Source organism: Gopherus evgoodei, chromosome 2, assembly GCF_007399415.2.
Source record: "Gopherus evgoodei ecotype Sinaloan lineage chromosome 2, rGopEvg1_v1.p, whole genome shotgun sequence".
Taxonomy (NCBI): Eukaryota; Metazoa; Chordata; order Testudines; family Testudinidae; genus Gopherus; species Gopherus evgoodei.
Genome location: NC_044323.1, coordinates 190,980,674 through 190,991,884, shown reverse-complemented (window position 1 = coordinate 190,991,884; position 11,211 = coordinate 190,980,674). Strand labels below are relative to the sequence as shown.

Below are 11,211 nucleotides of genomic sequence, written 5' to 3'. Positions count from 1 at the left end.
ATCCTTTTGGTTGTGGAGAGATTGCAGTAGATGTAATGTTTGTGAAGGATTTTACAGTCAGTTATTTTTCCTGAAGCAATCAATGTAATTATCAAGTGTGTGGTTTTGTCTGCTTTGGGGTGTCCAGTCAAATAATTGTTTTTTCTTTTGGCTGGTGAGTGGGGACATGGTCATTGTGAATGGTATCATCATTGTTGTGAAAGAATTCTTTCAGGCAGAGTTTGTGAAAGAATTCTTCAAGTTTCAAATTCTGTGATGGAGCAGAAGTCCTGTGGAGAGCTCAGATAATTCAGCTCTGGTTAGAAGTAGTCTTGATAAATTGACATTGGGGTGTCATGTAGTGTCCATGTGGTGAGTCCTGGTGTCATGGTTCCTCCCACAGGTGGTGTTCTGTGGGTTGTGGAGTTCTAGTTGGTTCCACTTTTGGTTTTGTGTTGGATGGCTGTCATCAGGTTTCTTTTGATAGGTATTTTGGTTTCTTGCATGATCTCCAGGTAAGTTTCCTGATTTTTTTTTCCTTCCAGCATGTGGGAGTATGTGATGACTTCTTATTTAAAGTAGTCCCTTCTGAAGTATGGAGTATGTCTTAATCTGTCTCTGGGAATGGAACAGTTTTACCCACCCTGGGGTGCACTGCACAAGGACTTGCAGGATCAAGGCCATAAGATAGTTCCCTCTCTTTGTGATGCTTATAATATTTAGCTCCCAAGGATGATCTAGTGGTGGACAGAATGTGTTAATTCCTACATCCAAAAAATATCAATGAAATCACTATAACTTCAGTCTGTATGGGAGACTGTTTGAAACACTCCCTCTCACCACACAAGGGCTTCAATAGATGTTAGATTGCTTTATACATGTTTGGAACCCTTATTTCTATATTTGTATTGCAACAACAGGTTGATACAATCAATAATTTCCTATCATTCCCTTTGTGAGCAGAACAATAGATAGAAAGTCATTTTTATGCTGATATTTAGTCAGAGACCAGTTCACAGCCTTTTATTGTTTGCCGCTGAAGCGTTATAAGACAATTGCCATTTTTTGTTTTAAGATGGATTGTGGTTGTTTTCTTGAACACACAGGGTCACAAGTATTCAGCTGACGTCCTGTGAAGCCTAGCTAGTGCCATGTATCTGAAGCTGTTTGCTTGACACTAAAGACAGATTTATGTCTTCAGCCATGCAAAGTGAAATAACTGCATTGTGGAAAAGGCAGCAAATGTTTGCTTGTTCAAGTTAGACTCTTATTCATCTCCCAGCTGACTAAATCTGTGAAGATAAACATGGCATGACTTCCCCAGTCCAGAAATGACTACATATTGTCTTCGAATAAATACGGCAATATTATTGCTCCACACTTTCCTGGACTCTGGCAGACTATGAAAACAAGCTGAAGTGACACCATAAGTCATACAGTCCCAGTTGTCATTAACCCAGGGAAAGGGAAGAATGAAGGATTCAGAAGTCAGCTTGATTTTAACCCTTTGAATTTTAATCTTTTTTTTCTAAACATGATTGACGTCTCCTAGGAGCTCCATATCCTTTCATAGATTAGGAAGCATTAAGTAGCTGCACTTTCCACTGGCTGATTCTAATCACATTCCTATAGATGAAGCAGGCTCCTCTGGACACCCACAGATTCCAATTTATCTTTCAAAATGCAAACACTTTTGCAGATGAGATCATGTTGGGAATGGAGGAAAGTGGACTAGAATAGAGGATGAATCTTTGAAGCCACTAGCACCTGGTAGCACTTACTTTAAAAGCACTAGTACAAGCTGCCCTGAAGAAAAGGAGGATGGGTGTGGGAAACGGAAGAAAAGAACCTTATGTTTAAGAATTTTATTTTCATGCAGATGGGAACAGGCCATGATAATGATTCATACCCATCAAAGCCTTTCATCAGATAGCTCATGAGAAAACCTGTCCTGCAAACCCCATTATGTGTAGGTAAGAAAATGCCCGTTATGGCTAGTAGCCTTACTCACTATCCTGAGACATCTATGGAAAGAACTTTACAGAAGACATGTCAGACATGGTGTTTCAGCATTGCAGACCTGAAATGTCTTTCATGGTAAAAGCACCACATCTGTCATGGTGATCAGCCCAAGAGCCACCTGGATGAAAAATTCATTTAAAAAGGTTTTCTCTGCTATTTTAGCCCTAGGCTAAAGCAGTAATGGAGACCATTATAGCAGAGACTTCTTCTTTGCTATAACACATGTAAAGTCTTGTCTGGTGGAACTTTTCTCAGTCTTTGACAAGTTGGTTTGCTTTTGCTTGAATCGTTTACACTTTGAGGAATTTTCTGTTCAATCTGCAGGTCAGATTGATCATATTTGAACCAGGTAGGCTGTTCCATGGGGTAGATCCATGCAAAGGCATTGTCTTCTCTGGCTGAATTTAGTTTAGCTTTATTGTCTGAGGTATTGATTGTTCTGGACTTAACATATTTTGAACCTCAGCGCCGTGGTATTACACTAGCAACAGAAAGTGAATTAATTAGAACAAAAGTGATAGTGCTCAATCTGTTTCATTATCCAAGCTGAGTGAAATGCAAAGAGTAATCAAGCAACATAAATGGCAAATTTACATAGGTTGGTTTTTTTTTCTAGATTCTGCATCTCAGGTGGCACTGAGCACATGGTAACAAAGACTGGGATGTAGGGAATGATGCAGATGGACTCAAGACTTATTTACTGCACACTGTTCAAACACAGCTCTAAGGACAGAATTATTAATCTCCTTGTGGGCTTTTCTATAACACTCATCTTTATAGTATCTGAGTGCTTCACACATATCAATTAATTTGCTTTCACACCACTTCTGTGAGATAAGAGGTTGATACTAACCCCATTTTGCAGATGGCTAACTGAGGCACTGAGACCTGGTCTACACTAGGCGTTTGAACAAAATTTAGCAGCGTTAAACCAATTTAACCCTGCACCCGTCCACACAATGAAGCTCTTTATATCGATATAAAGGGCTCTTAAAATCTATTTCTGTACTCCTCCCTGATGAGGGGAGTAGCGCTCAAATCAGTTTTCCATGTCGGATTACGGTTAATGTGGCCACAATTCAATGGTATTGGCCTCCGGGCGGTATCCCACAGTGCACCATTGTGACCTCTCTGGAAAGCCATCTGAACTCGGATGCACTGGCCAGGTAGACAGAAAAAGCCCTGCGAACTTTTGAATTTCATTTCCTGTTTGGCCAGCATGGAGAGCTCACCAGCACAGGTGACCACGCAGAGCTCATCAGCAAAGGTAACAATGCAGTCTCCGGAGAATCGAAAAAGAGCATGGGAGGTACTGGATCTGATCGCTGTATGAGGAGAGGATTCCATACTAACAGAACTCCATTCCAAAAGATGAAATGAAAAAACATTTGAAAAAATTTCCAAGGCCATGATGCAGAGAGGCCGCACCAGGGACTCAGTACAGTCCGTGTGAAAGTTAAGGAGCTCAGACAAGCCTACCAGAAAACCAAAGAAGCAAATGGAAGGTCTGGGGCAGGGCCAAAAACATGCCACTTCTACGCTGAGCTGCATGCAATTCTAGAGGGGTCCACCATCACTACCTCACCCCTGTCCATGGATTCCGAGGTGGGGGTAATCTGAGCCATGCCTGAGGATTCTGCGGACGGGGAAAATGAGGAGGAGGAAAAGGAGGTCAAGCTTGCAGAGAGCACACAGCATGCCGTTCTCCCCAACAGCCAGGAGCTTTTTCTCACCCTGACGGAATTACCCTCCCAACCCTCTCAAGCCACTATCCCAGACAATGAAGCCATGGAAGGGACCTATCGTGAGTGTACCTTTGTAAATATAAAACATGGTTTAAAAACAAGCATTTTTTAATGATTAATTTGCCCTGAGGACTTGGATGCATTCACGGCCAGTACAGTTACTGGAAAAGTCTGTTAACATGTCTGGGGATGGAGCAGAAATCCTCCAGGGACATCTCCATGAAGCTCTCCTGGAGGTACTCCAAAAACCTTTGCAGAAGGTTTCTGGGCAGGGCAGCCTTATTCTGTCCTCCATGGTAGGACACTTGACCATGCCATGCACGTAGCAAGTAATCTGGTATCATTGAATGACAAAGCCTCGCTGCGTATGGTCCTGGTGTTTGCTGGCGTTCAAGCAACATCCGTTCTTTATCTCGCTGTGTTATCCTCAGGAGAGTGATATCGTTCATGGTAACCTGATTGAAATTCATGAATTTAATTAAGGGGACAGAGATGGCTGGGCTGTTTGCCTGTGGCTTAAAAGAAATCCTTCCCTGGGGGGAGGTGATTGGTGCTGAGCTTTTTCGCGTTTGGCTAGCAGGGCTCTTCCCTGCTACCAGCCACACGGTGGTGGGGAGGGAGGTATTTAGCTGTGATCTTCCATGATACCAGCCACGTGGTGGGGGGAGGGGTAAAGCGATCAGCCCAGATAATTGGATGGGGGGGTGGTTTCTGCTGCTGCATGTTAACAGGAAAGAAGCAGCACTCAACGGGCTTTGCTTGCTATTTGAGAAAGGAAGGCGCTGGAAATATGAAGGCTGCAGAAGACGAAAGACAATGGCTTACCATGGCCGCATGCAAGCCGAATTCTGCTGCCCGTATCTGCGTCTGTAAGATCTCTAACACCAGAGCCACAGGCACTCAATATTAAGATGCAAAATGTGACCTTGTAGTGAAATCACATGTGCTATGTAAGGTGAATAGTGTTGTTCACCGTGAAAGAGTATAACCATTGTTCTGTAAAATGTATCTTTTTAAATACTTCTCTCCTTTTTTCCCTCCCTCATGCAGCTGCAAATTTTTCAAGCCTCCCTACTCCATCCCGAAGGCTATCTCAGATATGGTGGCAGGAAAAAAAGGCTCGAGATGAAATGTTCTCAGAAATCATGGAAGTGACCCACATTGAAAGAGCTCATCTGAATGAGTGGAAGGACGTGGTATCAAAGTACAGGAAAGATGCCTGTGACCATGAGGACAGGAGGGATGAACGTGAGGAGAGGAGGGACGAACGTGAGGAGAGGAGAGACACTCGAGATAAGAGGAGAGATGCTCGAGATGAAAGGTGGGGGCAGGAAGATCAGCGGTGGCAGGATGCAACACTGGGGCTGCTGCATGATCAAACTGACATGCTCCAGCATATAGCGGAGCTTCAGGAACGGCAGCAGGATCTTAGAGTGCTGCTGCAGCCCCTGTATAACCACCCTCCCCCCTCAGCATGTTCCTTAGCCTCCTCACCGACCAGATGAGTAAGAATGCGCGGGGAGAGGCTCTGTGCACCCGCCCACTCCACCCAAGTGGACAGCCCAACCAAAATGCTGTCATTATTATGAAATGTTTTTAGTAGCCTTTTCCTTCCCTCCTATCTTCCTCACAAACCCTACCCGGGCTACCTTGTCAGTTCTCTCCCTCTTTTTATAATTAATTAATAAAGAATACATGATTTTTAAATGAGAGTGACTTTATTTCCTTAGAAAGCAAGCCTGTGTTCGAAGGGGGTTGGGTGGCTTACAGGGAATGAGTCAATCAAGGGGTGGTGGGTTTCATCAAGAAGAAACAAACACAACGGTCACACTGTACCCTGGCTAGCGATGAAACTGGTTTTCAAAGCTTCTCTAACGCGCATCGCTTCCTGGTGTGCTCTTCTAAATTGCCCTGGTGTCTGGCTGCGCGTAATGAGTGGCCAGGTGATTTGCCTCAGCCTCCCACTCCGCCATAAAGGTCTCCCCCTTACTCTCACAGAGATTGTGGAGCACACAGCAAGCAGCAATAATAATGAGGACATTGGTTTGGCTGAGGTCTGAGCGAGTCAGTAATGTGTGCCAGCGTGCCTTTAAATGGCCAAATGCACATTCTACCACCATTCTGCACTTGCTCAGCCTTTAATTGATCAGCTCCTGACTACTGTCCAGGCTGCCTGTGTATGGCTTCATGAGCCATGGCATCAAGGGGTAGGCTGGGTCCCCCAGGATAACTATAGGCATTTCAACATCTCCAACTGTTATTTTCTGGTCTGGGAAGTAATTCCCTTTCTGGGGCCATTTAAACAGAGTAGTGTTCCTGAAGGTGCGAGCATCATGAACTCTTCCCTGCCATCCCACGTGGATGTTAGTGAAACGACCCTTGTGATCCACCAGTGCTTGCAGCACCATTGAAAAGTACCCCTTGTGGTTTATGTACTGGGTGCCCTGGTACTCCGGTGCCAAGATAGAGATATGGGTTCCATCTATCGCCCCACCACAGTTAGGGAATCCCATTGCAACAAAGCCATCCACTATGACCTGCACGTTTCCCAGAGTCACAACCTTTTGTAGCAGCTGCTTAATGATTGCTTTGGCTACTTGCATCCCAGCAGCCCCCACAGTAGATTTTCCCACTCCAAATTGATTCCGGACTGACCGGTAGCTGTCTGGCACTGCAAGCTTCCAGAGGGCTATTGCCACTCGCTTCTCAGCTGTGAGGGCTGCTCTCGTCTTGGTATTCTGGCGTTTCAGGGCAGGGGAAAGCAAGTCACAAAGTTCCATGAAAGTGCCTTTATGCATGCAAAAGTTTCACAGCCACTGGGAATCGTCCCACACCTGCAACACTATGCGGTCCCAACACTGTGCTTGTTTCCCCTGCCCAAAATCGGCATTCCATGGCTAGAACCTGCCCCATTACCAGTAGGACCTCCAATGCGCCGGGGCCCACAGTTTGAGAGAATTCTGTGTCCATGTCCTCATCATTCTTGTCGCCGCTCTGCCATAGCTGCCTCCTCCTCTCCTGGCTTTGCAGGTCCCAGTTCAGCATAGATGGTATGAGAATGCGCGAGGTCTTTAAAACGTCCATGATTGCTGTCTTGAGCTGAGCAGGGTCCACGCTTGCCATGCTATGGCATCTGCACAGTTCACCCAGGAAAAAAAGCTGCAAAACAGTTGTCTGCTGCTGCTTTCATGGAAGGAGGGGTGAGGCTGTACCCAGAAGCACCAGCGACAATGTTTTTTGCCCCATCAGGCATTGAGATCTCAACCCAGAATTCCAATGGGTGGGGGAGACTGTGGGAACTATGGGATAGCTATGGGATAGCTAACCACAGTGCAACACTCCGGAAATCGACACATGGACGCACACCGCCGAATTATTGTGCTTAGTGTGGCTGCTTGCACTCGACTTTATACAATGTTTTAAAAAAACGGTTTCTGTAAAATCGGAATAATCCCGTAGTGTAGACGTACCCTAAAAGTCAAGAGTATGCGCTAATTTTACCAGCCACTGTCAGAAGACAGACTACTGAGCTAGATGGACCATTAGTCTGATCCAGTTGGGCCGTTCTTAAGTTCTTAACTTCAGGTATCCAATTTCAGATGCCTAGGACCATTTTATGTGTTCAAAACACAGCTCCCATTGACTTCATTTTCAAATAAGTTCTTACCACTTCTGCAAATCAGCCCCTGTCAGGCACCCAGCAAATTAGGAACACACAACAGCTTTTATACAGGGAAATCATGACTCACCAATCTATTAGAATTCTTTGAGGCAGTCAATAAGCATATGGATCCAGTTGATATAGCACACTTGGATTTTCAGAAAGCCTTTGACAAGGTCCCTCACCAAAGGCACTTAAGGAAACTAAGTAATAATGGAATAAAAGAGAAGGAACTCAGTTGCCTCTGGGCTCAGATGTCTAGCAACCCAATGAGCTCATCTGTGCCCAATAAACCTTAACTAAGAGACTGCTCCATAATTGGTCAGAAGAGCCCATAGATCATCACTTAAGCCCTATAGCAACAGCAGCACAATGGCTGCTCAATATGTTCCATGCCCACAGCTGCACCAGACCTGCTTCCTGTCCAGCCCCTGCGCCAACCCTTACCAGCTCTGCTTCAGCCTTAGTCCCTGCCTGCCTCTGAACTCCTGACTCCCGGTACTGACCATTGGCTTGTCTCCTGTCCATGACTCCAGCTCTGCCCTTTTGGTTTTGTTCTGACGCTTGACTTGTGGTTCCAACCATTGGTTTGTCTCCTGACCAGGCTCTGGTTCTTCCCTCTGATTCTGCTCCGAACATTGAGTAGCACCACCTACATCTCAGTGTGTGACTGTTTGAGCAGCCCCTAGGACATAAATTGGGACTTTGGCAGAATGGTCCCAACAAGAGCCCAACCCAGCTTCTCAGATATTGTTGGGGTCCTACAGGAATTGTGGGCTCAGGTTGCCATGCTACATGAGCAGAATGTGGTCCTCCAGGCCCAGGTACAAGCCCAGGTACTGTCTGCTGTCCCAAGAATTCTGACATGCACTGACCATGAGCCTAAGCTGCCTTTACATTTGACAGGGATTGTGCTCAGTTACATGGATTTCTTAACCAATATCACCTCCAATTTGTGCTGTGTTCACAATCATATGCCACAGACCAGTCAAAAGTGGGATTAGTACTTAGCTTGCTTGGGGGACATGCCCTGGAGTGGGTGTTAGCTGATTGGGAGAAGAGCAGTCTAATCTAGTGCTTAGAGCAGGCATCAGGCCTAGTGGTTGGCGCAGGCATGAAACCTAGTGGCTATCGTCAGAGCTGTAGTCACTAGTCAGGAGTCAAAGCCAAGGGTCAAGCCAGAAGGCAGGAACTGGATACCAGAGCCAAGGGTCAAACTGGGGGGCAGGAACTGGAGCTAGTAGAATAACAGGCTGCCCTTCTGCTTCTTCTCTCTACCTTGGGGAAGTTGGTCTCCATCATGAGCCTTTTCTCCACCCTCTCGTTCTTCCAGCCAGATACCATCCAGCTGCTAGAAGAGTAGTGAATGGTGGTGAGTGCTTAGAGTTGTCCTTGGGGAAGACTTCTTTCTTCCTGTGCCAGGCTTTTGTGCATGTCTGGAGGCACTATCCCTTGGCTGGCAAAGAGGGATGCCGTTTGCTCCCAGACACTCAGGAGGGCACTGGTCCTGCCACTGTGGTGATTCTACCACCCAGTTCTCCCTCCTCCTTGTAAACCAGCCAATGATACCACTTGGGTGCGAGGGGCACCCCCTCTGCATCACTCCCAGCTGAGAAGATGGACCACGCTGCTCATAAAAGCCATCAGGAGGGGTCCACAGAGGAGAGAGCAGAAGTGATGTCACAGAGCCCAGGAAAGGGCCCATCGCAGGGAGAGACCACTCCTCCCTCTATTGCCCCATCCCTGCCTCCTCAAGCCATGATCAAATTGCCCTTGCCAGCTGGATCCATCCCTGCTGGCCAGCCTTTCAGTGACACCATGGAGGGCTGGGTACTGGTTACAGAGGGAAGCACAGCACACATAAGTCACAGGCCCAGCATCTCCCCCTCGAGGGAAGTATGATATCTGCCAGCATTCCTTGATCTGGGCACCAAGTCCATTGTGGTGTCCCCTCTTCCTTCTCCCCTTTCCCAGTCTACTGCCTGGGACACTGATGCTGCTCTAGTTTGTGGGGAGCTCCTTGCCCATTCTGTCTGCCTAGCTGTAGATGGCACCATGCTTGAGACTGCCAAGCTCAATAAGGTGACAGCCAAGGCCGAGCAGCTGGGGCCAGTGCTTTCTGGGGCACCCTCCCTGAATCAGGGTAGTCATTCCTGAAGCAGCCCAGGGCTCTAGATCAGTCGGTGTCCAACCTGATGCCAAGACTGCAGGGGCCAAGCCCATCGTGACACCTGAGCCCAAGGTCATAGAGAGGCTCCCCACACCTGCCAAATCAGTCCCTGTTCCTGGTTAGGTCATTCCACATCCCAGCGGCTCAGTCACTGAAGACCCCAATCCCACTTCTGACCCCTCCCCTTTCACCTCCCCTGCTGTTGCCACCCTGAGATTGTTATCTTCCCTTTTGTTGGGGGGCAGCCCTTGGACTGTGGTATTTGTATTTCCCTACTTCATTTCACCAAGGGCTGCTGTACTCCCTCTGCCACTCATTTCTGTGTTGGGGCCAAGAAGGACACTGTGGTGCAGGTGATGTTGTGCTGGGTTCTGCTACCATTGAGGGAGGGCACAAATGCACCTGTCCGAAGGTTACAGGGCCACTTCTGGGGTCCAGTTGGAGGACAACTGGGAGTCTGCTGGCACAGTTGAATCCATGGAGCTTTCAGCCCCTGCCATGCTGCTGTATGAGCTGAACTGGTTCCTGGAAGACACACGTGGCTCCAGGGGAAAGATGACACTCACTCTCCAGCAGTGGGGAGACATTAATCTTGTCCTCCAGGCCACAAGGGCCTTGATGGGGTAAGGAAAAAAAACAAGCCTAACAGCAGACTCAGAGCTACTGAGATTCCCTGATTACCTTCGAGATCAACTATGAGTTGATGTGTGGCTCTGTGGGGCAGGTTGCTCCCTAACTATGAGGATCCTCTGTCACAATCACAGTAAAAATTGCCTCCCCCATGGGGTCCCTTGGGCAATCACCAGCACTGTACATTGCTAATGCTTTTATACGCATTGGAAAGAATTTTGGGAAGGGTTGAAGGTGTGAGTGTGGAGTGAGAGTCCGAAGGGGGAGGAAGGAAGAAGGGAACGGGTTAACTCGACGCTCCAGCTAGGTCCAAAGATAAGAAGCTGACTCCAGCAGCCCAAGGCCAATGCACACAAACAGACTCTCTGATGCCAAAAATCCAGGAGCTCATATCTCAACCCTGACCAGCCATGAGAAAAGAAAAAAAAATGAGCTGAACAGAACTGCAGGGACTGCAAAGCCAGTGAGACTGTGAAGGTCAGCGAGTTGGAAAACAACAATCTCAAGTCCCTATAGCGCACACATCACTGTTATTTGGTTAATACAGCTTTAAACTTAGTCACTTGGTGTGCTCCTTCATCTCCTCCCCTAAAGATCCTGTGGCCTCAGCATGATCACCTGAAGCCTCAGGCAGATTGGTAATATAAATCTGTCACACTTCAACTCCAGCAATGAGATTCACCACCTTCACCTCACTCAACCCCAGAGACTATAAGGAGAGTCTCTGCAGGTGCCAGATACTCTCCTTCCTTTGTGTGTGGTGGGTACTCTCTGATCTTCCTGCAAGACATCACACTGGTCCATCCAGTTAGCAGCTGCAATGGAGGGTGGGCAGCATGTATTCAGCCACCTCACTGTGCTGTCGGGCAGGGTAACCACTCTGTTCTCTCTGGACCTATGGCCCAAAGTGCTGGGTGTTGCTGAGGTCATGCCCAGAGTAGGTGAAGTTCTAGATGCAGGCCTTCCTCGGCACCCTGGACACTCACAAGTTCCTGGTCCTAGGA

General features: G+C 47.3%; 1 long non-coding RNA gene across 1 annotated transcript; it reads right to left on the bottom strand.

The window, feature by feature from the left end:
• Nucleotides 1-266: 266 nt before the first annotated feature.
• Nucleotides 267-10,458, bottom strand: LOC115645159. The gene is made up of 3 exons (XR_003998668.1): nt 10,381-10,458; nt 3,250-3,255; nt 267-279 (listed from the first exon to the last, which is right to left on the bottom strand). It is a non-coding gene; the product is annotated as an uncharacterized LOC115645159 (long non-coding RNA).
• Between the last annotated feature and the right edge of the window lie 753 nt (nt 10,459-11,211).